Raw genomic sequence first — 27,654 nt, forward strand, 5'->3', positions numbered from 1 at the left:
TGCTGCTTGGATGGGCCCTGAATGGTGGGTTGGATTGTAGGTGAGGAGTACATGCTGGAGCTGCTGGAACTGGAAAGGTGTCAGGCATCTGGTGCTAGAATCGGAAGTTCTGTTTAGTTCTCCCCAGAGACCATTTTAACTGACTATGACTATGAACACACTTTGGTCTTCTTCACACTGGTATTAGTTTGACTCCCCTTATAGAATCCTGCCTGGGTGAGCTGGTACCTTTGTCTTGTACAACTGGGCTGGGGATAAAAATTCCAGTGCTCTCCCTCAAGAAACAGTTGACCTTTTGTGCATGTTTAGGAAAAACAAACAAACAAAAACCCTGCTTTGTGGACAAACCCACCTGGCTTGTTACCTTACACTCTTGAGGAACTAGGGGTCAGTCAAGCCCAAAGATGAAGATGTGCCTTGGGAACTTTGTAGGAAATGTCTTCCTGCCCCACTGTGGAAGTAACATGGAAGATTCTCTCTGCAGATGGTATTTTGACTGGGAGCACCCGGAGACCTCGCCCTGAACACAGCAAGGCTTAACTCGCAGTTCCTGGGCCAGCTTTTATCTGGGGGTTCTAATCCAGAACTGATGCCAGCTTCTTTTTCTCAAAGGCAAAAGTGTGGTTTTTTGATGATAAAATACAAAATGATCATTACTGGAAGTGTTATAATAGTGGAACAATAAGCTTAAGATTCTAACCGAACCCAGCCGCATTTAGAATAAGCTTAAGATTCTAACCGAACCCAGCCGCATTTAGAATAAGCTTAAGATTCTAACCGAACCCAGCGCGTTTAGAATAAGCTTAAGATTCTAACCGAACCCAGCGTTTAGAATTTAAGAACCGAAAGCCGCGTTTAGAATTCTAATACTCTAACGAACCCAGCCGCGTTTAGAATAAGCTTAAGATTCTAACCGAACCCAGCCGCGTTTAGAATAAGCTTAAGATTCTAACCGAACCCAGCCGCGTTTAGAATAAGCTTAATTCTAACCGAACCCAGCGCGTTTAGAATAAGTTAAGAATCTCTAACCAAAGCGCGTTTAGAATAAGCTTAATACTCTAACCCGAACCCAGCCGCGTTTAGAATTCTACTCTAACCAACCCAGCGCGCGTTTAGAATAAGCGTTAAGATTCTAAACTCTAAACCCAGCCGGCGTTTAGAATAAGCTTAAGATTCTAACCGAACCCAGCCGCGTTTAGAATAAGCTTAAGATTCTAACCGAACCCAGCCGCGTTTAGAATAAGCTTAATACTCTAACCGAACCCAGCCGCGTTTAGAATAAGCTTAATACTCTAACCGAACCCAGCCGCGTTTAGAATAAGCTTAATACTCTAACCGAACCCAGCCGCGTTTAGAATAAGCTTAATACTCTAAGATTCCAGCGCGTTTAGAATAAGCTTAAACCTAGACAACCCAGCGTTTAGAATAAGCTTAATGTTCTAACCGAACCCAGCCGCGTTTAGAATAAGCTTAATGTTCTAACCGAACCCAGCCGCGTTTAGAATAAGCTTAATGTTCTAACCAACCCAGCCGCGTTTTAGAATAAGCTAAAGATTCAGCGTTTTAGAATAAGCTTAATACTCTAACCCAGCAGCGTTTAGAATAAGCTTAAGATTCTAACCGAACCCAGCGCGTTTAGAATAACTCTAACGAACCCAGCTTAAGATAAGCTTAAACCTAACCAACCCAGCAGCGTTTAGAATAAGCTTAATACTCTAACCGAAAGCGTTTAGAATAAGCTTAATACTCTAACCGAACCCAGCCGCGTTTAGAATAAGCTTAATACTCTAACCGAACCCAGCCGCGTTTAGAATAAGCTTAATACTCTAACCGAACCCAGCCGCGTTTAGAATAAGCTTAATACTCTAACCGAACCCAGCCGCGTTTAGAATAAGCTTAAGATTCTAACCGAACCCAGCCGCGTTTAGAATAAGCTTAATACTCTAACCGAACCCAGCCGCGTTTAGAATAAGCTTAATACTCTAACCGAACCCAGCCGCGTTTAGAATAAGCTTAAGATTCTAACCGAACCCAGCCGCGTTTAGAATAAGCTTAAGATTCTAACCGAACCCAGCCGCGTTTAGAATAAGCTTAAGATTCTAACCGAACCCAGCCGCGTTTAGAATAAGCTTAAGATTCTAACCGAACCCAGCCGCGTTTAGAATAAGCTTAAGATTCTAACCGAACCCAGCCGCGTTTAGAATAAGCTTAAGATTCTAACCGAACCCAGCCGCGTTTAGAATAAGATTTAAGAGAACCCAGCGTTTAGAATAAGCTTAAGATTCTAACCGAACCCAGCCGCGTTTAGAATAAGCTTAAGATTCTAACCGAACCCAGCCGCGTTTAGAATAAGCTTAAGATTCTAACCGAACCCAGCCGCATTTAGAATAAGCTTAAGATTCTAAAACTTGCAGCAACTGTTAGCATTTTGATAGATTTCCTCTTGGTATCTTTCTCTGTGCATCTTTATGTTTTTAATTTTTCTAGGTTTATAAAAATAACACGTGTGGAAAATATATTAAAATGAAATCATGTGCATATATTATTTACCCTGAAGATAACTGCTGTTAACCTTTTAGTGCATTTCTTTATAATGTTTTCTTTTATTTATAGATGAACATATGTATATATATTTTTTCAATAAAATGAGGAAATGTTTTAAGTAGCTTATATCTTATTCAATTTTATATTTTCATTTTTCAATTAATGTTGACAATGCTAAGGTTATAATGCTGTTTCAAATTATGTAAATATAGTTTAAATTGATACATAATTTAAGTGAATATATAAAAGTTGACCTGGTCAGTTCCTATATATCTTTGTACAGAAAGTGTTTTTCAGTGTTTCAGGATGAATTATCAGAAGTGGAAGTACATGGGTTTAGGAAACATTTTTAGAGCTTTTAGCACATACTGTCCATTACTGTTGAGGAAAGAAGTGGGGAGAACTCTCATTTTATACTCGGTCGCATCTCCTCTATTCTACCCCAGTCTTTGCCTTCCCCACCTCTTTTGGTTGTTCTCTTATTTTTCTTAAAATTTTTTTCACTAGCCAGTACATGCATGGAGGGCAGATACATGGGGAAAATAATTATCCTTCCTCCCTCTGTCTCTTGGACACAAGATTCCTTACCCAGAAGGAACCTTCTCTCATATTTTATGTGTCCATCCAGAGATAATCTGTATGTAGACAAGCATGCATGTGTTTGTGTATATATAACTATGGGGCTTCCCAGATGGCTCAGCAGGTGAACAATCTGCCTTCCAGTACAGGAGACTCAGGAGACGTGGGTTCCATCCGTGGGTCAGGAAGATCCCCTGCAGGAGGAAATGGCAACCCATCCCAGTGTCCTTGTCTGAAATATACTGTAGACAGAGGGCGGGCCATAGTCCATGGAGTTGCAAAGAGTCGGACATGACTGAGTGACTAAGCACAAGGCACAAGTATAACTATATATATTCTACAGCAAAAGTGATAGCTTTACCACGTTACTCTCTAGTGTTTTGCTTTACATTTTGTAGGTCTTTGCACATAGGTGTTAATACATATAGAACTGCCTGTTTCTGGTTCCTTTTTTCAATGACTCCTTAGTATTCTATGTAATGTGGATGTACCATAACCTATTTGCCTATTCATCTACAATTGACTTTTTCTTTTTTGGTTTCTAAGATTCTGTTATTCTTAATAAAGCTTCATGAAGATTTCTAATATACATGAATTTATAAGAAATCTCTAAAAGAATTGTTGGGTCAAATGAATATCAATTTAAAAAATTGATAGCTATTGCTACACTTCTTTCTTTGGGGAAAGATGTATGGGGTTCTGTTTCCCACTCCTGGATCTTTTTGATCTTTGTCTTTCCTGAAAGATGAACAAGTGATTTACCGCAGATGTAATTTGCATTTCTCTTGTAAGTGGGGTTGAGTACCTTTTATAGGTTTGTTGAAGAACTGTCTTAATTCCTTTTGACAGTTGTTTGTAGTTTGTGCCTTCTTTTCTGTTAGGTTGTTGATCTACTTCCTATCCATTTGTTGGAACTCTGAATATATTAAGGAGGTTGTTTGTTTTACCTGCAAACAATTTATCCCAGTTTATCACTTATTGTTGGACTCCTTTGATAGTGTGTTTTTGGATTTATTATGAAATACTCATAGAGTATTTTTCCCCTAGTACTATTATGGGTTTGTTTTTCATCCCTGAATCATTAGCTGCAAGTTCAGAGGCACTCAAGATGTTATGTATTTTATTTTATTTATTTAAAAAATATTTATTTGTTTTTGTCTGTGCTGGGTCTTTGTTGCTGGGCGCAGGCTTTCTCTGTTTGTGGCGAGTGGGGGCTGCACTGTAGCTGCGGTGCATGGGCTTCTTATTGCGGTGGCTTCTCTTGTGGAGCATGGGCCCTGGGGCACTCAGGCTCAGTAGTTGTGGGCTTAACTGCTCGTGGCTTGTGGGATTAATGAGTCTGATAATTCTCATATCAGTTGCAAAGAGTCAGACATGACAGAGCCACTGAAATGATACTTAGGTCAGATGAGCAAGTGTCCTAAAATTTTTATGTTTGCAGAAATCTTTGGGGGGGGGATTGTTAAACATGTGGAGTCTTAAGCCCAGGAATGTGCATTTTTATTGCTTAAATAATTTCTGAAGCAGTCGGCCTGTGATCCACAATTCGAGAAATTCAAAACTAACTAAAACCTGGAAATGGGTGAGTCAGGGAAAGCTGGTGGGGATGTGTTCCTAGGTGTCATCCTCCTTCCCTCCCCATCTCCTCATGGCGAATTTGGATCAAGCCTACATTTAGTTGTAAGAGCTCTTACTCAAGTCTCTAGACTCCAAGGATCATTTTAAATATCAGTTCAGTCGCTCAGTCGTGTCTGACTCTGCAACCCCATGGATTGCAGCACGCCAGGCTTCCCTGTCCATCACCAACTCTCGGAGCTTGCTCAAACTCATATCCATTGAGTCAGTGATGCCATCCAATCATCTCATCCTCTGTTGTCCCCTTCTCCTCCTGCCTTCAGTCTTTCCCAGCATCAGGGTCTTTTCCAAGAAGTCACTTTCACATCCATACATGACTACTGGAAAAACCATAGCTTTGACTAGATGGACCTTTGCTGGCAAAGTAATGTCTCTGCTTTTTAATATGCTGTCTAGGTTGCTAATAGCTTTTCTTCCAAGGAGTAAGTGTCTTTTAATTTCATTCCTGCAGCCATATATATATAAATATATATATGTATAAAATGAGACAGCGACAGAAATATACACTAAGATATATATATATGTGTGTGTGTATATATTTAGACACAGAGATACACAGTAAGGTGTATTCTGAGAATAATAGTGTTTTTCTTTCTCACCTCATTAGTTATTTAACAAGGAACCATACTGCTGAGGTTAATGCCAGGAGGGCTTGTGAGTGTACTCAGTTACTCAGTCGTGTCCTCTGACTCTTTGCCACCCCATGAACTGTATAGCCTGCCAGGCTCCTCTGTCCATGGAATTTTCCAAGCAAGAATATTGGATCAGGTTGCCATTTGATCTTCCTGACCCAAGGATCGAACCTGAGTCTCTTTCATCTCCTGCATTGGCAGGTAGATTATTTACCACAGCACTGCCTGGGAAGCCCAGTAGTATTTGGGCAGTATTATTTCTTGAATTAGGGCAGTATTTATTTCTTTGTGGGTGTTTGAACCCAGGCCTGTTAATATCAAACTTATAGACCATTATAAGCTTTAAGACATTGTAAGCATCCCTGGCATTCTGCCTGGAGGGAAAACTTGGTCTTTCTGTCCAGCAACCTGTAGGGAGCTATTAAGACCCCCTGCACCAAGCCATGTGAATTACTATGAGTTTGTGATGTGACAAGTGGCTTCAAGTCTCAGGTAAGTGACTGCTCTCCACTTCTGGAGTGAACCGAAGATGTTTGCCAGTTAACTTGCCTTTGGGATTATGTGTTCAATGCTTCCCAGATGTCAGTGTGGGCGTCAATCACCAAGGATTAAAATACATATTCTGATTTAGCAGGTCCAGGCTGGGACCAGGGAGTTTACATTTGCAATAATCTTCTAGGTGGGAGGTCCAGGGACCTCACTTTGCCTGGAAGGGATTAGGAGTTAGATCTAGATTTAAAGCGTGGCTCTGTCATTTCAGCTGTGCTACCTGTGTGTCTTTGTTTACTCGAGTTACCTTGCCCAGCCTTGGTTTTCTTCTTTGCATGGTAGAGACAGTGTGATCGAGAGGGATAGTCTACGTAAGCACCTAGCAGGACAAATGTTAGCAGTCTTCCAACCAGACGTTTGTTTATGAGACAAGGAAGAAGCGAAGAGCACCAGTAGTTGGATTTTCATCTAAATGTGTCAGAACAATACATTTTGAAAAAATTGGGAGGCTTATCAGTTGACTAGATTTTTAAGAGTATCTAAAGAAAGACTTTGAGTATTAGCTTGTGGTCAAGATGCTTTTCCTTTTAATGCGTGTCTCTCGTTCATCCTGTTCAGACACCTATGAGAAAAACTTACCTGTGTAAACATGGCGTGTTGGCTGGTGTAATCTGGCGGTGCTGGTTTACTCAGGGAGTAGAGGTTTATGGGAACTGGATTTCTGATGCCAAAGTTTTCTAACTTGATATATAGAGACTGTCTTCTGGTTTCTTATTTGGCAACCTCTCTTCTGGGAATTATATTTGTGATTTTTAGAGAAAGTTGCCTGTATTCTTAGTAGACAGAAGTTTTAAACCTGTCTCTACTGCTAACTCTCTCTGTGACCCACAGCCCTGGGCCTTAGTTCCATCCTTTGCTCCATAGAAGCGTCTAGAGGACAGAGGTTTTTCTGCTCTATTCACTGCTAGATATAGTATGTAGGCCAGGTGCTCAGTAACTCTGCTGAATGAACATGAGAATTGGTCAGCACTCATGCTTGTTAAACTTTAATATGCATCTGGACCACCGAGAATCCTGTTAAGACATTTTCTGAATCCACAGGTTTGGGATAGGGCCTGAGATTCTGCATTTCTAACCAGTCCTAGGTGATGCCCATCCTGGTTTACACAATAGTTTTTTAATTTTTAAAAGCTGTATTTATTTTTGGCTGTGCTGGGTGTTTGTTGCTATGTGGGCTCTTTTTAGTTGTGATGGGCAGAGGCTGCCCTTCATTTTGACATATGGGCTTCTCACTGTGGTGGCTTGTCTTGTTGCGAAGCATGGGCTCTAGGGTGCACGGGCTTCAGTAGCTGTGGCTCCAGGGCACTAGGGCATAGGCTCAGTAATTGTGGTGCATGGGCTTAGTTGCTCTGTGGAATGTGGGGTCTTTCAGGTTCCGGGATTGAACCCGTGTCTCCTGCATTGGCAGACAGATCGCATTGAGCCACCAGGGAAGTCCCTTGTCGGCACATTTTGAGGCAATTGAGTACTCTACTCGTGACTATCCAGCCCTGCTCTTACTTGGCTTATGGATCATGCCAGTGTCTTGAAACCTAATGAAAGTTGATAGAAAAGAAATTTTGGACACTTGAGTAGATGTTAGTGAACTTCCCTGGATCACGGACTGTACATGTAGGTGTGATCACTGGTTTGGAGCCACATTTCTATGGACCTATGTTGAGATCACCTTTGCCTCTGTTCTTCCTCTGGGGAATGAGGAGATATGGCTGCCCATTGGACCACCCGTGGAGTTTTTAGAATTATTGATACTTGGAGATTTAAGTGATTGATGTGGGGTGTAGCCTGGGCAACAGGATTTGGGTGGTTCTTACTATTCAGCTAAGATTAAAAATTAACTAGGTTAAATAAGTCCATAATTTGATTTTTTTTCTCTTTAATTTCCATACAGTAACTCTTTGTGCGTACATGTGAGTTTTTAAAAATATAGAATCATGAAGTCACCACTGCATTCAAGACTCCTCAGTTCAGTCACTCATTCGTGTTTGGCTCTGTGACCCTGTGGACTGTAGTACACCAGGCTTCCCTGTCCATCACCAACTCCCGGAGCTTGCTCAAACTCATGTCCATTAAGTCAGTGATGCCATCTAGCCATCTCATCCTCTGTCGTCCCCTTTTCTTCCTGCCCTCAATCTTTCCCAGCATCAGGGTCTTTTCAAATGAGTCAGCTGTTCGCATCAGGTGGCCAAAGTATTGGATCTTCAGCTTCAGCATCAGTCCTTCCAATGAATATTCAGGACTGATTTCCTTTACGATTGACTGCTGGCATTTGATTTTCATAAATGCACTTTGATTTTTCCTCCTTAATATGACAAACTGAAACACATGGCCGCCTTCTCTTCTCTTCTGTTGTTGTGGGTTCAGTTTGGAGACCCTCTTAATCAGTGTGTTGCAGTGTTGGAGAGCAGCACCTAGGTCACACCCTAGACCAGCTTGACAGAATGTCTAAGGGAGCCCCAGGCACTGGCCTTTTTGAAACTGCCCAGGTGTCACTAATGGGCAGCCAGGCCTGAGGGCCACTTCTGATTCTTCTATAATGTATCTGCAGGTGAAAGGTCAGGGTTCTTAGCAAAGACACATGCTTCTGACATTTCATTTTTCCTTCTGTGGCACCGATTTGGGTGCAATTTTGAAAAGGATTCAAGGAAAATGACTTCTTAGAGCTTACCGATTATTTGTCCACTTGCTCTTTTCACCTGTTGGTGGTGAAATAGCTGGTACAGCACGTTGGTTTTGTCTTCCCTCCGTGGGGACTGTGTGCAGTGCTGGAATTGTACCGATCGTAATCACGCAGCTGCATTCGGGAGGCTGGCTGAGCGATGTCCCAGGCTCACCTGCGCTTTCTCTGTGGGAGTGAGGGAAGTGATGGATGGATGCTGCCTGCTAGGGCTGTGTAAAGCCAGTGGAATGCTTTCCCAACTAACCTGTTTCCAAGAATAGATACTGTAGTTGTTGTTCATGAAAGGAGTTTTCTAAATAAGTAGTATTCAGCGAAAGTCTGCTTCTCTGGGACTAATAGCTCCTTGGTATTCAGGGGCTAGGGGCTCATCTTCCAGCAGGGTTTATTTAGTTCAGAAGCTGAACCAGCTCTCCAGGGGTGCTAAGCTCCTGGGAGGTGGACCAATGCCATGCTTCATATGAAGTTTCTAAAATTCTTTAAAGAAGATGATCTTATGGGATGCTTAGAATCAACTCTTTACATCTGAGGAAGCTGAGCCTCGTGGGCAGAGGGGGTTTTCTTGCTCAGTCCGTCAACTGGTTCTTATTCTTAGACCACAGCCCCGGATGGTTTACCCATTGGTTAGATTCATTTAAGAGGCTAGATGATGGATGAGAAGGTTTAAAGAGGTACTTCTATCAAGTTCAACCCTGATTTATTGCTCAGCTTTTTTACTGCAGAGACTGATCTTAAGAGTCCAGTTCATACATTTAATCAGGATACCTTCTTCCTTTTATGGAATTCAGAAAGACCTAAATTTTTTTTTTTAAATTGGAGTATAGTTGCTTTAGAATGTTGTGTTAGTGTCTGCTGCTGCTGCTGCGTCGCTTCAGTCATGTCTGACTCTGTGTGACCCCATAGACGGCAGCCCACCAGGCTCCCCTGTCCCTGGGATTGTCCAGGCAAGAACACTGGAGTGAGTTGCCATTTCCTTCTCCAATGCATGAAAGTGAAAAGTGAAAGTGAAGTCGCTCTGTCGTGTTAGTGTCTACTGTACAACAAAGTGAATCGGCTATATGTATCCATATATCCCCTCCCCCTTAAGCTTCCCTCTCACCCAACCCCATCTCACCCCTCTGGATCATCACAGAGCACTGAGCTGAGCTCTCTGTGTTATACAGCAGCTTCCCACCAGCTATCTGTTTTCCACATGGTAGTATATAAATGTCAGTGCAGTTCTTCCTACCCATCCCTCCTTTCCCCATAACCATGTCCATGTGGCTGTTTTCTGTGTCTGTGTCTCTATTCCTGCCCTGCAAATATTTCATCTGTACCATTTTTCTAGATTCCATATATATGTTTAATATATGGTATTTGCTTTTCTCTTTCCGACTTACTTCACTCTGTATGACAGACTCTAGGTTCATCCACATCACTGCAAATGACCTAAATGCTACCTCTTGTCACAACAGTTGTCCTTCAAGGCCTTGAAGAACGCCCGTCTTTCTTTATTTTTACCTCTGTTACTTTATCAGGAGTTTAAGGAATCACATTATAATGGCCATTGATGGGATGGGCTTGCCTGGTGGCTCATACCATAAAGAGTCTGCCTGCAGTGCAGGATACCTGGATTTGATCCCTGGGTGGGGAAGATCCCCTGGAGAAGGGGATGACAACACACTCCAGTATTCTTGCCTGGAGAATCCCATGGACAGAGGATCCTGGTGGGCTACAGTCCATAGAGTCGCAAAGAGTCTGACACAACTGAGCAACTAACACTTTCTTGTGAGTACTTCTGCCCCAGTAGCTCTAATTCTTACAGGATCACTGCAGAGTTTTCTCATCATCAGTACTCTGCCATACTCTGCTTTAGATGTAGCCTAACTTGTCCAAGGTCTCAGACCTCAGTGTGAGCTTGCAACTCAGCTATGCCAGATAAATAAATTCCCTCCAAATCATGAAATGGAAAGGTCATTGCAGGGACACGTACTTATAGAAGCAAATTCTGTCCCCAGTGTTTGGTCTTGGAGAGCTTTTTAGGTTGCCTCCTTGGTTTTATGTATTCATTTTTTCCTCCTTGGTTTTAGATTTGGCGTCTTAGATTTCTATGTCCACAGGGTTCAATGTACATGACCTAAGAGGCAAATGGAGGTGAGTTCTGCCTGTGAATCAGAAGGTTTAACTCTCCCCTCCAACTCCTTTCTACTTGAAGAGCAATATACCGACTTGACACGCGTAGGCCATTTGTGAATCAATAAGCCTGGTACTGTCGCTCTGAAAAATTGTTGTAAGTTCTAAGAACAAATGGAATGGTTTAAAAAAAATCTTGGGGAGAGATATATCTGATTTACTTTAGAGAGAAGTCGAATGCTTTATAACCTGCTGATTACCATAATAAAACATCTTTATTCTTTAGAGGAACGTAAAATGACAATAGACCTTAAAGTACTATACCCAGTGCCTTATTTCTGGTGGAGGCTGGTTTAGGGTGATTCAGTTGTGATTTGCAAAGAGAAGCTACCTGTAGAATCTAAATTTTAAGGCTCACCTTCAGGCAGAAACCGTAGCTTACCTGCATGGAAAGGTAGGGATGATTTCCTTTCCCTGATGGTACCCCCCTCCCCCAACCTCAGATAAGAAGACAGATTCCAAGGCAGTTCTGATAGGAGATGCACTATCTCAGGAGCATTAAAAAATTCATTGAAGTAGAGCTGATTTACTATATATATGTTCTTTTTCATATTCTTTTCAGTTATGGCTTATTACGAGATATTGAATATAGTTCCCTGTGCTATGCAACGGATCGTGTTGTTTATCCATTCTATATATAATATTTTACATCTGCTAACCTCAAAGTCCTACTTCATCCCTCCCTTACACCCTCCTCCTTGGCAACCACGGTCTGTGCTCTACATCTGAGTCTGTTTCTGTTTCGTAGATATATGTTCATTTCTGTCACATTTTCTTTTCTTTTTTTTTAAGGATTTTTACTTTTAAAAATTGTTGATTTATTTGGCTGCATGGGCCTTCGTTGTGGCACACGTAGTCTTTGTCGCATGATGTGGGGTCTTCTGCGGTGGTGCGGGGACTCTCTAGCTGTGGCTTGCAGACTCCAGAGTGCCTGGGCTCAGTAGCTGTGGTTGCGTGGGCTTGGTTGCTCCTCAGCATGTGGCATCTTAGTTCTCCCACCAGAGAGCGAACCTCTGTCCCCTGCATTGCAAGGCAGATTCTTAACCCCTGGACCACTAGGGAAATCCCAATTCATGTCTTGTTTTGTGTTGTATTTTAGATTCTAGCGTTTTTGTTTTTATCTGTGTACGATGTTGAGCACAGAGAGAGTTGTCCTGTTGTATGTGCCAAGCTTGGATGGTGGGTATGATTGGTAGGTAAGACAACCCACTGTGCTTTGAGTAGTTTTGGTTGTAGTAATGGTGTCATTCCTAAGAAATTTGCTGCTGAGGGCCCAGGTCCAGAAAGTGCAGCTAAAGTGATCCAGATAATAGTGTGCCTTCCGTGGGAGCGGGATGCTCAAGAGATGAGGAGTTTGCAGTCAGTTTCAGACAAGGGCCTGAGGGAGTTTTGATGGAAGTCAGCATCATAGTAAAACCTGTCAGCAGGGTGAGCACAAGCTTGTCTATTGAATAACTGAGTACTAGGATTAGCGGGTACCCAAGGGGCTGAAGGGAAGCAGGCACAGTGTCTGTTGGGTGTTAACCCAAAAGGCTCATTACCTTGGTCCATCAGCTGTATCTAGATCTGGCCATGAAGTGCTGTTGACAAATAAATGTTTGAGGTGTGTTCCCTGCTATCCATCTGGCCATCATCTCATTCTTTCCTTGGCTTGTTTTATTCAATAAACATTATTTGAAGACCTACTGTGTTCCTCTTTTAGGCACTGAAGACTGAAAAAGGAACAGAAGTATGTTTTGACATAACTACAATGCAGGAGACCTGGGTTCAATCCCTGGGTCAAGATGATCTCCTGAAGAAGGAAATGGCACCCCACTCCAGTATTCTTGCCTGGAAAATCCCATGGACAGAGAAGCCTGGTAGACTGCAATCCATGGGATCGCAAAGAGTCGGACACGACTGAGCGACTTCACTTTCACTAGATCTCTAGACCTCTAGCTAGTCATTGGGCAGGTACATGTAAATATTCTTCATCAAACTCAGTCCAGACAAAGTCATCATTATTTCTTAGATTTCCATTAAACATAAAAAATAAAACCAAAAAATAGCTAAATCTCCCAGCCCTCAAAAAGCACTTAATAAAATTGGGAGTCACTATAAAATGATGTGGGTAGGTGTGCAGAGAGTGAGAGATGGGTGTGGCTTTATAGGAATACTCATTGGAAAAGACTCTGATGCTAGGAAAGATTGAGGGCAAAAGGAGAATGAGGCAGCAGAGGATGAGATGCTTAAATAGCATCACTCAATAGACATGAATTTGAGCAAACTCCAGGAGATAGTGGAGGACAGAGGAGCCTGGTGTGCTGCAGTCCATGGGGTCGCAAAGAGTCAGATACAACTCAGTGACTGAACAACAAAAAGGTTATCCCAGAAAGCTTTCTGGAAGTGAGGAAAGGAATGTTCAGCCATCGCTGATGATTTTGGGGAGGGACAACATTTCAGCCAAAAGGTGAGAAAATCCTTGCAGAAGGCTGGGAGTTGTACTTCGGAATGCCAAGATGTTCAGTGTTTCCGGGGTATTAGGGGTGGTGACATATGTGAGAGATGAGAAAAAGTGCCGGAGGTGGCAAGCCTTTCTAGCTGGGGGCATCAGTTTGGATTTGATCCTGAAGCGCGGTTTAGCAGTAGATGCCCAGGTCACAGTACATGATCTAGTTGGAAAGACAAAATTAATCTACTTGTGGGGAAAATCACCCAGGAGTTGAGGCAGTACCAGGACCCCTGTCCCTAATGGAGTTTCTGGGGGAAGATAAAGATTGGAGGTCTTTCCCTGGTCTTTGACATGCGGTAGCTCAGCTCTGTTGTCGATGTTCGCGGTGATCACAGTTCACTACAGTACAGAACCGGACCCTGTACCTGCCCAGTGAATGGAGATTTGCAGGCTTGACGAAACAGGCCATGGTTTGTGCTGTCAAAGTTAGGAGTTTCAAATTTTCACCCGGGCTTGCTGACATGACTTATTGGTGGTTTCCTGGCCCTCCTGGTGTGGGGCAGCGCTGAGCAGTGCGTCGTGGGTACAGATCAAGCAAGGTTCTCACTGAGTAGATTTTTGTAGCTGTGATGTGGTAATGAGGTTCATTGAACTTTTTTGTGGGTTTTGGTGGTTTTTTTTTTTTTTTAACTAGAGGGTAATTACTTGCCAATATTGTGATGGTTTCTGTGATAGTTCAACATGAAACAGCCACATGTATGTACACATATCCCTCTCTCTCAAACCTCCCTCCCACCCCCCTCCCCATCCTACCCCTCTAAGTTGTCACAGAGCTCTGGCTTTGGGTTCCCTGCATCATACACCAAATTCCCACTGGATATCTATTTTACATATGGTAATGTATATGTTTCAATACTACTTTCTCAAGTCATCCTACCCTCTCCCTCCCCAACTGTGACCAAAATTCTGCTGCTTACGTCTGCGTCTCCTTTTCTGCCCTGAAAATAGGATTCAGTAATAATCTTAAAGATAGGGAGAACAAGAGCTTCACAGGTTTTTTGTGATACTGAAAAGAGATCTAACACTGAACATCTCACCCAGCGCTGTGCTTGGTGACAATTGACTATTGCTATTATTGCCTACTGTCTTGGCCAAATTTCACCTTTCCTTCCCCCGTCTGTTAGTTTTTGCTGTCTTCTGTTTGTGACCTGGAATTTGCCCTGTGGATTTTGGACAATCCAGCTTTTCTGGTTTTGACCCTGAATGCTACTTGCAAGGACAAGCCTACGTGACACCTGAAAAACCACCTCTGCTGACACCCCCCACCCTCCAGTCACAGGGATCAGCCTGCTTGATTGGAACCACATTGGCCCAGGTACCTATTGTGTGTGTGTGTTGGAGTGTAGGGAGTGTGGGGAGGTTTGACAGGGGCTTGAAATCGGAAGAGAATGTGCTGAAGACAGCACAATTGATAATGTCCCCTTTTATACAGAGGATGGCTTCTTGAAATGCTTTGCAAACATTAGATTTTCCTGGCATCATATTTTTGTTCACACACGTGTATGTACAGTAGAAGGCTATCACTCCCTGAGCCTGTAGACATCACTGTATAGATGTTTATTATAACTTCAAGGATATTTGTTTCCATTTTGTATTGAGCCTTGATTGTCAGTGACTTTCAACCTTTTTGTGTCATGTGGCCACTTTAGATGCTTTGCTAAGTTGTAGATTATTTGTAAACAATCTGTTTAATATGGTGGGTGAAAAGACTTATTTAGCGGAACTCTGGTGAATCCCTTCATAAGAAGTAGAGAGTATTTAGGACTTGTTAAGTGCCAGATGTTGTCCCGGCAGTAAGTCCTTTCTTGCCTCCCATTGATTTGTAAGATATCCTTTTCGAAGTAAACATTACCTCCACTTTTGCTTTTCCAGTGTCACACACCTAATATGTACTAGGATTCTTTGGGTTGTAAGCAAAAGAAAATCTACCACAGATTGATTGAAATGGTGAAGGGTATTTAGTGGTTTGGGGACTAAGAAATAAAGTGATGGGATATGCTAGAGATTCATGTTGGCATTAGGGATCTAGTTTCATGTCTACAGGACTCTTTTTTTTTTAATTAATTATTTATTTGACTGTGCCAGGTCTTAATTGTGGTGTGTGGGATCTTCAGTCTTGATTGTAGCATGTGGGCTCTAGTTCCTGACCAGGGATTGAACCCAAGCTCCCTGCGTTAGCAATGCAGAGTCTTAGCCACTAGACCACCAGGGAAGTCCCTATAGGACTCTTTCAGCTCTGCTCTTCTCTGTATGGGAGGCCTCACCTTCATTCTGTCTTCAGCTCATGGAAGCAACAATAGCCTCAGAGCTCTAGAGCATTCCATCAACCAAGGAAGAGCCAGCAACTTTGAACCAGCACTGCAAGCAGAAGTCTTGAAATTCACAAGGGTTGGACTGGTTGAGGTCATGTGTTTGCCCTAAATGGATGACTGTGGCCAGGGAAAAGGATTCCATTGCTTGTACTGACTTTAGAACACATGTCCTGCAGCTGAGGAGTGATGTCAACTTCTTGAGAAGCATAAATACAAGCAGAGGCTGTTTGTTAGAAGGAAATGAGTGTTGGGAGGCCATTCATTGGTGTTCCCTACAGAGACAGGGCTGTTTTCTTTCTTTTTTTGGCTGCTCTGGGTCTTCGTTGTTGCCCGTGGGCTTTCTCTAGTTGCAGAGAGTGGGGGCTACTCTCTCGTTGTGTATGCGGGCTTCTCACTGCGGTGGCTTCTCCTGTTGAGACCATGATCTCTAGGTGGATGGCTCAGTAGTTGTGGTACACGGGCTTAGTTGCCCTGGGGCATGTGAAATCTTCCCGGAACAGATACTGAAACCGTGTCCCCTGCATTGGCAGGTGGATTAACCCTGGACCACTAGCGAAGTCTGAGTGCTGGGGTTTGAACATAGTACTCTGTCCGGTCCCAGAACCTTGTCATCCAAATGATAACCTCCTTTGAAGCTGCTTTCCCTAGGATGGTTATTAGCTGAGGGCTGACAACCCTCACTATTGGTGTTGTTTCTCAGAAAGTCTCAGCCCATAGTCCTTTGCGTGTCACTCTCCAGGAGTCTGACTTGGGTTACATGTCTAATTGTTCAGAAACTCAGTACGCTCAACTCTTAAGTAAGGGGGTTGGTCTAGATTAATTCACCCTGTATTTATTGAGCACCTGTGATGCCAGGTTCTATATCAGGGACTACAGTTAAAACAGCATGCAGTGTACATATGGCCTCTGCCCTTATGGGCTTATTGGAAAAGATAAGCACCGACTAAATGGTAAGACAGATGTTAGATGGAGTTCTGACACATGCCTGGCCCTTAGCAAATAGTTAATGAAAATAATCACATAAATACATACTTTAAGCCATATTCAGTTCTACTATAGGGAGCCATAGGGCAGCTACAGGAGGACTAGAGGGAATAAGAACCCAGGATGGAGCCTTAGGGGAGTGACATTTAGAGCCTGTAGCTGCTGTAAAGACCAGTGAGAACTTCGCAATCCATTTGGCCCTCAAGGAATCTGATGGCCGTCTGGTCCCCATAGTCTAAGAGGTATCTGAGAGGTCACATCAAGTCTCGTTTTTTTCTTTTAACTTTTAATTTTATATTGGAGTATATTTGATCAACAATGTTGTGTTAGTTTCAGTTGTACAACAAAGTGATTCAGGTATACATAAACCTGGATCTATTCTTTTTCAAATTCTTTTCCCAGTTAGGTTGTTATATAATATTGAGCAGAGTTCCCTGTGCTATATAGTAGGCCATCCTTCTCTTTCCAAGCTCCATATGAAGTTATCTATAGTTTTCTTTATTATAATTATATGTGTTCTTAGGGTTAATCTCTCCATGAATCTTATCTGTTCTTCAATAATCTAGATTTCAGATTCCTTCAAAATGTTCCTTAATGAATAAAGAAGATGTGGTGTACATATACACAATAGAATGTTGTTCAGCCATGAAAAGGAGAGAAGTCCTGCCATTTGTGACAACCGTGGAGGCGTGGACCTTGAGGGTATTATGCTAAGTGAAATGTGTCAGAGAAATAGTGTGTAATATCACTTCATGGAGTCTAAAATAGCAAAACTCACAGAAACAATAGAATGGTGGTTGCCAGGGGCTGATAGGTGGGAGAAATGGGAAGATATCCATCAAAGGGTACAAAATTCCAATTACAAAATATATAAATAGGGGGGATCTAATGTACTGTAAGGTGATTATAGTCAATACTGTATTATATACCTGAAAGTTGAAAAAATAATGTTTCTTATTTCTCCAGACCTTCAAAAATATTGTGGAAGTTTCTTGCCTGTAACAGGTATGCATTGAGTGGTCCAAGCCTAGTTCTATCTCTCTTCCACAGTACCCTCAACCTCCTCGAGTTCAGGGCACCCCTTCTTCCAGACTCTCAGAATGTATAGTCCATGCCTCCTGTGGGGCATCTGTATTCTCAGCCATCTTTTCATGGGTCATTCCAGAAGATGATACCTAATGATAACTAGAATGGAAGACGTGAGGTTTATCATGTATTTCTAGAAAAGCTTGTCTCCAGACACCTGGGGAAAAACCTGCACACTCTGGACAGGAAGGGTCATAGTTGCCTGAAAAGAACAGACGTGAATTTCATAATCTTGCAAAGATGCTAGGCTCTGATCTGCTTTGGAACGTTTTTCATTTTCTGGAGCAACTGTTCCTAACTTACCTGCCACCAAACCATCCTACACCCTCTCTCCCTCTGCCCTGTGATCATCTACTCTTCTCTGGAGAAAGACCTTTTAAAAGCAAGTTTGAGCCGAGATACCAAAAGAAGTGACTGTGTGCTATTTCTATGCTGAGTTGTAGTAGAAATAAAGAAACATAATCAGGATAAGTTAGCTTTATTATAGTTTTCCTTGTTCCCGTATCAGTGGGGACAGCATAGTCATTGCATTAATAGCCTAAGTTGGTGGAGATTTGGGGGTGACCTCAGGGAGCAGTTCACTATGTGTATTACGTGTTTTGGTGTTTTTTTTTTTTTTTTTTCTTTTATTGACTGATGTGTATGGGAAAATGGGGGATGGAAAACAATACATTTCTTTGCTCTTCCTTTCATAGATTACTTGTTGCAATAATGATTAAGGTATTTGGGGGAAGTCCACATTTTCCTTTATAGGAGAAAAGTTAAACAGTGGGGAAAAGGCAGGTTGATAGGATAAGAAACCTTACTAGTGAGGAAGCCTCTCTTTAACCTTGTAGCTGCAACATATGTCTTATTCTACTGTGTGTGTGTGTGTGTGTTAGTTTCCAAGTTTTCTGGTGGTGTTCCAGATATATCATAGCCTGCAAATCTGCAAATTTGCATATCCTTTTATGCTCAACTAAATCAATAAAGGACAATAGTTCCCTTTTCCTGGACAGAGCCCTGAAATTCATGCCACTCAGGGTGTGCTGGTGAGCCCTTTGCAAGCCTAACCTGGCTGGGCTGTATTGACAGTACCTTGTTCCAGCTGGGCACTCAATAAATATTGAATGGATACCCAGAATAGCAGCTTGAAGCTGCGGGTATTTGTGTCCCAGAATGATCCTGTCAGTTCTTGGAACATGGTTTGGAAAGACTACCAGGGACAGGCTTGGCTATCTCTGTGCATCCCAGGTCTAAGGGATGTTGTTTCCATATTCTGTTGGTTCTGTGAAGCAGTAGTGCCAGGCATGCAGGACATTAGGTGGGGCTGGAACATTCTGAAAGACTGGAAGCTTGAGAGGGGAACAGCCATTTGTGCTTCTTACGGCAAGAGCAGGTCCTCTGATAGGAGATGTGGCTGGTCTGCTTGGCACACAGCGTGGGGAAGGAAGCAGGCATGGACTTCAGTCTCCCGCATCTCTGAGGGGGCACTTTTCCTGACCTCTTGGTTATAAAGAAAAGCAGTTGCTGCAAACCACGTGGCTTCATTGAAGTAGATTCTGGACAGGGACTTCCCCTTTAACACAGAGGCAGACCGTTGCGCTGGGACATGGCTAATCTGCCTCTGTGGGATTCAGAGAAGGGATGTAAGTGTGGGCAGAGATTTTTATGGCGGTGGTTGGTTAGTTTCTTCCCCTGGTGAAACAGCAGCTATTTGGATTTGCTCCTCTGCTTTTGCCCTATTCTGGTTATTTCATTTCTTGGCCCAAAGTTGTGAGCTAGGGAGATATTTTTTGAAAGAAGCAGTAAGACTGGTCTTCCAGACTGGCTTCTTAGGAGACAGGTTTTCTAACCTCACTTAGTTGTAAGGTTTGTTCTTTCTGTCCGGTCTAGGGAATAGGAGAGAGGGTCCTTCTTAGCGTACAGATCCAGGGAGAGTCTGGGCCAGCGATAGCACATGACACCATCTTGGCACCATGGACAATCTGGATAGAAAAGCAAAACCAGGTTGGTCACTGACCACAAAGCCCAGGCAGATCTCTTTAGAACAAAAAGTGCTGCTACTGTGTTTAAAATGGATAACCAACAAGGACCTGTGGTGTAGCACATGGAACTCTGCTCAATGTTATGTAGCAGCCTGGATGGGAGGAGAGTTTGGGGGAGACTGGATACATTTATATGTATGGCTGAGTGAGTCCCTTCAGTGTTCAACTGAAACTCTCACAACATTGTTAATTGGTTATACCCCAATACAAAATAAAAATTAAAAAAAAAAAGAAAGTGCTTTGAGAGCCATCTCTAGCCACGTGGCTAATAGTAAAGGGCAATTTTGAGAGCATTTGCAAACTTGAGCCACTAGTAGAACTGAATTCCTCACGGTAATTCTTGTGATATGCAGAGACTGTGAGAAGACATGGAATGTGTCAGCTGACAAGCCTTTGATCTGTCACATTGTCTGCAGGGGCTGGTCAATGAAATGCAATCTGTGAACCTCTTCAGAACCCATTTAGGACATAGGCAGAGAAGGCACTGTTGAACAGGGAGGGAAAAGAGTGAAGCAGCAGTACTGAATGGATGACTCTGGCCATTGAGCCAAGAAACCAAAGAAACCACTAGTCTCTAGGAGGGGAGGATTAACTGGCACTAGGCTCTCAGTCATTATAGGTATATACATATAAGAAAGCCGTTGCTATAGATCATTTATAGCGGTGGTATAAAGTTTGTCAGGCAGCCCTTCCATTTCTATAACCTGTTGAAAAACACGGTCAGGTGATAGTATATAGACCCTAACTGGAGCATCAAAATCTTTGTGCAGGAGACCTGTCACGCCACACACCAAAGGGTTGACTTTGAGTGGCCAGGGCTGTTTTGATCCTTTGGCTGAATCAGCATCTTTGCTGCTTGTGTGTGAACACACAATGCACACACATACTTCCCCTTTTCTCATTTTCTGTCGTCTTCAGTGGAAATAATCCTGGATCCTGATACCATTGTTCACCTTACTCATTGTCTAACTGTCGCTGTGAAGGGGGATAAATCTCAGTCTCTGTTTACTGCATGACTCTCATTTAAATCTTACAGATGCACCCTTGGGTGCTATAAAGGAACCTAAGACTTCAAGCCTGAAAGAGGATATGAAAGGCTTACAGGTGACCAGAGCTGTTGTTCTGTGAACGCCTTGGACTGTGCTTTCCTGTTTTCTAGTCTGGTGTTGCCCCTAGGATGATTTTTATACAGGTGTTTGAAAGGTCTGGGACTGGACTTTTTAGAACTTGCAGTGTCAGTCTGCATCTTCACTGGAAGGCCTTCAGTGATCTGCACACGGGGAGGCAGCCTGATGAATTTCTCATCTTCATCCAGCTGTTACTGCCAGTCTGGTTGTGAAATGTGATGGGACCCTGGCCAACTGTGTAATGCCAAAATTCCTTGCTATCTTCTGTGTTGCTTTGTGAAGTAAGAGGGTATGTCTGGCAGTCACTTAGAGGTTTAAATCACATTTTGAATTTGCCTGGAGAAATGTATTGGTTTTCTGCGAACCATAAGACATTGTGCAAGAGGCTGTTCAGAAAGGGTTGAAAAATATAGAGTACTTGAATTCTAGTTTGTGACTCTGTTTTAAAAATGGATAAAATGTTAAAAGGATCATTAAAAGTGTAAAGTTGGATCTTCCTCCCACCTCCCACCCCATCCTACCCCTCGAGGTTGTCACAGAGCACCAGAGGTTCAAGAGGGAGGGGACACATCTATACCTATGGCTGATGCATGTTGATATATGGCAGAGACCAACACAATATTGTAAAACAACTATCCTCCAATTAAAAATAAAAACATTTCTTAAAAAGTGTAAGGTTGAGATATGGATGACAACTAATAAAGATGGTGTTCTCAAGGTCAGGAGTTCAGAGGAGATAAGAAAACTATGGTTCTGGATATCTGCCTTTAGAGAGATAAGGATGCCAGCCTGGGTCTAGAAGACAGACCGAATTTGAATAAAAGAGAATGAGGGAAGAACATTTTAGGCATAAATGACATGCTGAGTGTGGAGGTGGGAATGAATGAGTTATGTTAGTGGACAATGTACAGACTCTTGAAATAGTAGATCTATGTTTGTGCTAAGAGAAAAGGGAAAGAGCAACTTGAAAAGTAGGAATGGGCATGCATCACGATGCTTTGGATAACAGAAAAACCCGAGTTAGCTTAAACTGGATAACTCCTTGGTTTGATTATGGGGGAAAAGGCCCACTTTTCAGGTTGCAGAGCTGGTCCTCAAGATTTCCTTAGATTTCCTCATGTTCACAAGATGGCTGCCAGCAGCATGGCTACATAGTTCTTTGGTCACATCCATACCATCAAATAAAAGACCTGAGCCTTTTCTGACTGGACCAGTCTTAACCATCGAGGCAGCCAGGGGAATGCCTTGTACTTAGGCCTGAGTTTCTGTTCATCTCACAATTAGTCAGAATGGGGATAAGATGGGGCTGATTGGCTTATACTAGTAAGGGTCAACCTCTGGGACTCATTTTTTAGGACCACTAGCACCTAAATCTAGAGAAGGCAATGGCAACCCACTCCAGTACTCTTGCCTGGCAAATCCCATGGACAGAGGAGGCTGGTAGGCTGCAGTCCATGGGGTTACTAGGAGTTGGACACGACTGAGCGACTTCACTTTCACTTTTCACTTTCATACATTGGAGAAGGAAATGGCAACCCACTCCACTGTTCTTGCCTGGAGAATCCCAGGGACGGGGGAGCCTGGTGGGCTGCCGTCTCTCGGGTTGCACAGAGTTGGACACAACTGAAGCAACTTAGCAGCAGCAGCAGCACCTAAATCCTGAGGCTGCTATATAGTGATTTCCCAAAGGAAAATCTAGAAAGGTGGAAGTGAATAGGAGGTTTGGTCAATGGGTTAACAATGAAAAAAAAAAAAAAGTCCATTCCACCTGTAAATTATGGACAGCTTTGAATCCCAGGATAATTGACCTTGAATGAGTCTAGACTTTATCCTGTGGGCTGATCCATTTGGGCTAATTACAGATTTGTCTTCATCTTTGATGATAAGAATGTTTAACCTTGGCCTTAACTATAGTCTTCTCATGCCCAGAAAAGTTCTTTGGTGACCAGTTTCCTTCTCGTCTTCATTGTCTGCTTTTGCTCCTTGCTAGGAGTACACTTGCTCAGTCAACTAGCCAACTTATGAAGACCCTACAAAGTGCCAAATTTGAATGGCTCTGGAGAAGTACCTCTCCTTTTTGCTGTGAGGCTCTCACTCAAAATTCACACTCAAAGATCCACTCACTCAAAATTCTTCTGAGGGGTGGGGTACTCAATTGAGTCTTTGGATTGTTCACATTAACATTAATCACAAATTATGTAAAATTACTGAAGTTCAATAGTGCCATTGAGAGGCAGGCCATCCACCCATCCATCCATCTGTTCAACGAATGAGAACTGCTGTGTGCCATGGACTGTGCTTGTGAATGGGGATGAGGCTAGGTATGGCACATAATCTCTACCCTTGTGCTCTCGGTCTGGTTGTGGCAGCCAATAAATGCACAATTCTGACTTTATGTGGTGGATATCATAAGTAGCATATTAAAGTTTAGAGAAGAGGTATTTGTCTCAAATGTATGTATTAACAACAGATGACATTTCCTAGCTCCACTAGCATGCTGAAAGTGGGCTTAGGGGATAGAGTCAGGCGATAGAAATTGTGATCAATAAATCAAAGATAAAATGATACATTTTCAGGAAGCCACAGGTGTTATTCTGTGGCTGGGCTACATCGTTCTTAAATAAGTGGGATGTGGAGTGGACATACAGATTCTCGACTCTTCCATCCAAGATTCAATTAGCAGGTCAGGAATGTGGGCTGAGAATCACATTTTAATCTCTGACTCCTTGGGTGGTTTTGATCCTGGTGGTCTGAAGAGTCCTGGCCTGGAGTGTGGTATGTGGGTGTGGGGCTGCAAATGTAGGCTGGAAGAGAAGAAGAGCGGGAGCCTGAGAGGGTGGCCAGCGAAGCTGCAGAAGGATAGAGGGTTTCTTTTTTTTTTTTCTAAATCAGCCTTATTCTTTTTTTTTTTTTTTTTTTTTTATTTTATTTTTAAACTTTACAAATTGTATTAGTTTTGCCAAATATCAAAATGAATCCGCCACAGGTATACATGTGTTCCCCATCCTGAACCCTCCTCCCTCTTCCCTCCCCATACCATCCCTCTGGGTCGTCCTAGTGCACTAGCTTGGATAGAGGGTTTCTAGGTCTGAGTCGTCAGCAGGACTCAGTAGGAAGTTGAAAGCATTTGGCAGCAGAGCGTATAATCTCCAGCAGAGCATACTTAGGACAGGAAACAGTATCTTGGCCTTATTTTTACACAGTTGTGCTGAAACATCTTTCCAGAATAAAAGACTCTTAAATTAATCACTTGGCTCTAAACTCACACAGCCAAGAATTCAGGTTCCAAACTCCAAGTACAATTCTTAGTCTACTAGTGTGCCTCCCAGTTGGGAATTATTTATCCTTGTTAAGTTAGCTCAGGGGTTTTGAAATGCTCTTGAGTGACCTTGGAGGCCACTCTACAAATTGCTTGATTCACTATTTAAAAATATGATTGATTCAAGACTGAATAAATGTATAATATTAAAGACATATGGGTTCAGTGTGCAGTAAGGATATTTGGGGGCCACTTAACTGGACCTTTTTTCATAGAATCATTAAGCCATAAGACTGTTGCATTTTGTTCCTCAGACAGGGTAACTATAAGAACCTTCTCAAAGGCTTGTAACTTAATCCGAAAGCTGCTAGGAGTAAGTGTACTTCTCTATCTCATGAGCAGTATACTACAGATTATACTTTCTTATTACCTACGCAGCAATAATTTTTACTTTCCTAGTGTTGAAGCAGAAAAAAAATTTCAGGCTGGTGCAATGTTTTGTGTTATTGTTGGAGTTTCCCTGTTCAAGTGGAAATGATGGGAAAAGTAGTACTTCTCAATATAGCTTATAACTGTTTTGTGTTTTCAGTTGCATTTGTTTATTATTTATTTTTGACTGCACTGGGTCTTCATTAAGGTGTGGGTTTTTCTCTTGTGCTGAGCGGGGTCTACTCTAGTTGCCATATGCTGACTTCTCATTGCTGTGGCTTCTCTTGTGGCAGAACATGAGCTCCAGGGTGCACAGGCTTCAGTGGTTTCAGCACGTTGGCCCAGTAGTCGCAGCTCCCAGGCTGTAGAGTGTAGGCACTATATTTGTGACGTGTGGGCTTAGTTGCTCTGCAGCATGTGGGATCTTCCCGAACCAGAGATGGAACCTGTGTCTCCTGAGTTGGCAGGTGAATTCTTTACCATTGACCCACGAGGGACGCCCCTTCAGTTGCACATAATTAAGCTTGAAAGTAAAGGGGCGTCAATAAAGTAGGAGAACTGCTTTGTCCTTGACATTTAATTGTTTATTGTTTAGGCATTAATGTGTATCTTGATAGGTGTAAAGATAAAGGTCACTTAGCACAGGATTTCTTATTCTTGGCACTATTGATAATTTGGGCCAGATAATCCTGTTGTTCGGAGGCTGTCTTGTACATTCCTAGTGTTTTGTAGCATCCTTGGCCCCTACCCACTAGACCCAATCATGACAACCAACATTCGTCTCCAGACAGTGCCAAATGTCCCCTGGGAGCAAAATCACACCTGGTTGAGAACCACCGAGCAGAGACGAGAAAGTTTTTCACGGATCTCTCTTGACTCTGCTGTTAATCTTTTGAGAATGTTGTTCTATCTAATAAAGGGAAAGGCGTACAATTGATTATTATGTAAGATTACATATTTGCAAATTTGTCTACTTGCTAAAGTTCATTTGTAAACCTAAAATCGATACTCCTGGCTCCTTTACAGTTAGTCTTGGATACACACATGTGCAGAGAGGCAAAAAAAATCTGAGTCACCTGATGCATCTGTTCCCAGCTGAGGTCAAATAAGGTGATGCTGTGCCTTGTTTCAACTCTCAGTCTGTAAACAAGTATCCCTTTCAGGGTCTATTTAGTGCCACATTTTTCAGATTTTTGTGCTCCTTATTGGTGATTTTGCCCTTTCAAACAGCCCCTAAGTACAGTGCTGAGTAGTGTTTAAGCACAGGAAGGCTGTAACATGCCTTATGGAGAAAATGGGGGTATTTTATATAAGCGTCGTTGAGGCATGAATGATGGTGCTGTTGGCCATGAGTTCAATGTCAGTCATATCTATCCATCTATCTGTCTGGAGACATGCATAACACAGGGTTATGTATTGATGAGCTGATGAAACTGCTGTGACTGGAGGCTCACAGGAACCTGCCTAAGCCTGGATTTCCCCTTTGAAGCACTAGTTACTATTGACTGGTTCAGTGTTTGTGGTGACGGTAGAACATAACCACTGCAAATAGCAAGGATCAACTCTACTGATACTTGGCTAGCTTACATTTCAAAAGCCTGTATTTTAAAGATCTACTGAGATATATATGTTCACCTACTTTGATTTTCTTTATAAAAATTAAGATAGCCATGGTAATGGTAAAACAAATAATTGCAGAGTCAATGGACACAAACATTGAAAACCATTACATATGTGGTGAAAATGTTGTATCAGTTTCCTGTGCCATAGCAATTCACCACAGTGCCATTTCCAGTGCATCTGTGCCAGCATTATTCTGCATTTTTCCTATTTTTAAAATGAAAAAAATTGAACGTGTTAGAGAATTCAAGTGATACAGACACTTAGAAAATAAACTGTAAAAATCTCTCTTCGTCTCACTTTCCCCCACCATTTCCTAAAGAGTGTTAAGAATTTGGTATGTGTCATTTCAAGGCTTTTAATAAACACACATGAAATTAAATGCATTTTATACCCATAATTTAATACAGATGAAACTGAATATTTGCCTATTTTGTGTTATGCCTTATTACTTCATATAATTTAGGTGTAAAAAATGCTTCCCGTTATTTAGAAAATACTTAAGTTGTCAGGAAAAATTGCATAAATAATGTTTCTATTTAATAGTGATAGTTTAATTTTTGTGCTAAGCAATGAGCTTGTGATAAATGTCTTTTAATCTAATTTGTATTTATTTTTTTGCCAGTAGCCTAAGCTACAGAACACAACATAGATTCAGTCTTGGAATTTTATGATTTTTTTTTTAATCACTAGGCTTGATGGAGGATTTCAGAGAATTGAATTCCCTGATAGAAAAGTAATCAGTGGATGCCAGTGGGTAAACATTGCCCAGGATCAGGCAAAATGCATAATATTAATTAGTACGCAGATGTTCGTGGAATGATTACAATGTGAGAAACACTTTTATGTCAGAGTGATTCTGTAACCCCTCCCCTCACCATGACTAGAGGAAAAAAGACATCTGATGCTCACTTATGAGTTTCATGGCCACAGAGACTACTTGGAGTGACTGGGAATCCTGTAGATAAGAACTCCCTGATCTAGGGTGAGGAAGTGAGACCTCTTTGTACCAGCTGTTGATACTAGATATGAACATTTGATAGAATTTTAAGCCTTATTTCTATCAGAAAACTGTAATTTTCACCTAGGATGATTTAAAGTGAGATAACAAAAATGCTCCTGGGAAAGAAAGACTTAACACATTAGTAGCATTGATTGATGGAAAGACCTTTGAAATAAATGATATATGCTGTTTCTAGGACAGGAAAATTGTACCCTGTGGGGCTTCCCCCATGGCTCAGTGGTTAAGAATCTGCCTGTAACGCAGGAGATGTGGGTTCGATCTCTGGTTTGGGAAGATCCCTGGAGGAGGAAATGGCAACCCACTCCAGTATTCTTGCCTGAAAAATCTCATGGACAGAGGAGCCTAGTGAGCTATAGTCCATGGGGTTGCAAAGAGTCTGACACAACTGAGTGAGCACATAGACAACGTTACCAGTTGACTATTGGAAAATGGTAAAATAAAAAGTATGACTTTACCAAGAAGGGCTGGTTTCTGAAAAGAATGGAAAATATAAGGTCATGCCACTGGCTG

At 42.2% G+C, this 27,654-nt stretch overlaps 1 protein-coding gene across 12 annotated transcripts in view; it reads left to right on the forward strand.

Annotated features, from left to right (window-relative positions):
- The window catches only part of TLN2 (talin 2), a 497,178-nt gene that overhangs the window by 147,088 nt on the left and 322,436 nt on the right, over positions 1-27,654 (forward strand). For 2 of the 12 annotated variants that reach the window (XM_070378009.1, XM_070378012.1), the window contains exon 3: positions 14,401-14,591. The exons of the other annotated variants lie outside the window; for them this stretch is intronic. The gene's annotated coding sequence lies outside the window, so the exon portion shown is untranslated. The remainder of the gene's footprint in view (positions 1-14,400; positions 14,592-27,654) is intronic. 12 annotated transcript variants of the gene reach the window in all.

The sequence above is a fragment of the Bos mutus genome, chromosome 10 (genome assembly GCF_027580195.1).
Source record: "Bos mutus isolate GX-2022 chromosome 10, NWIPB_WYAK_1.1, whole genome shotgun sequence".
Classification (NCBI taxonomy): domain Eukaryota; kingdom Metazoa; phylum Chordata; class Mammalia; order Artiodactyla; family Bovidae; genus Bos; species Bos mutus.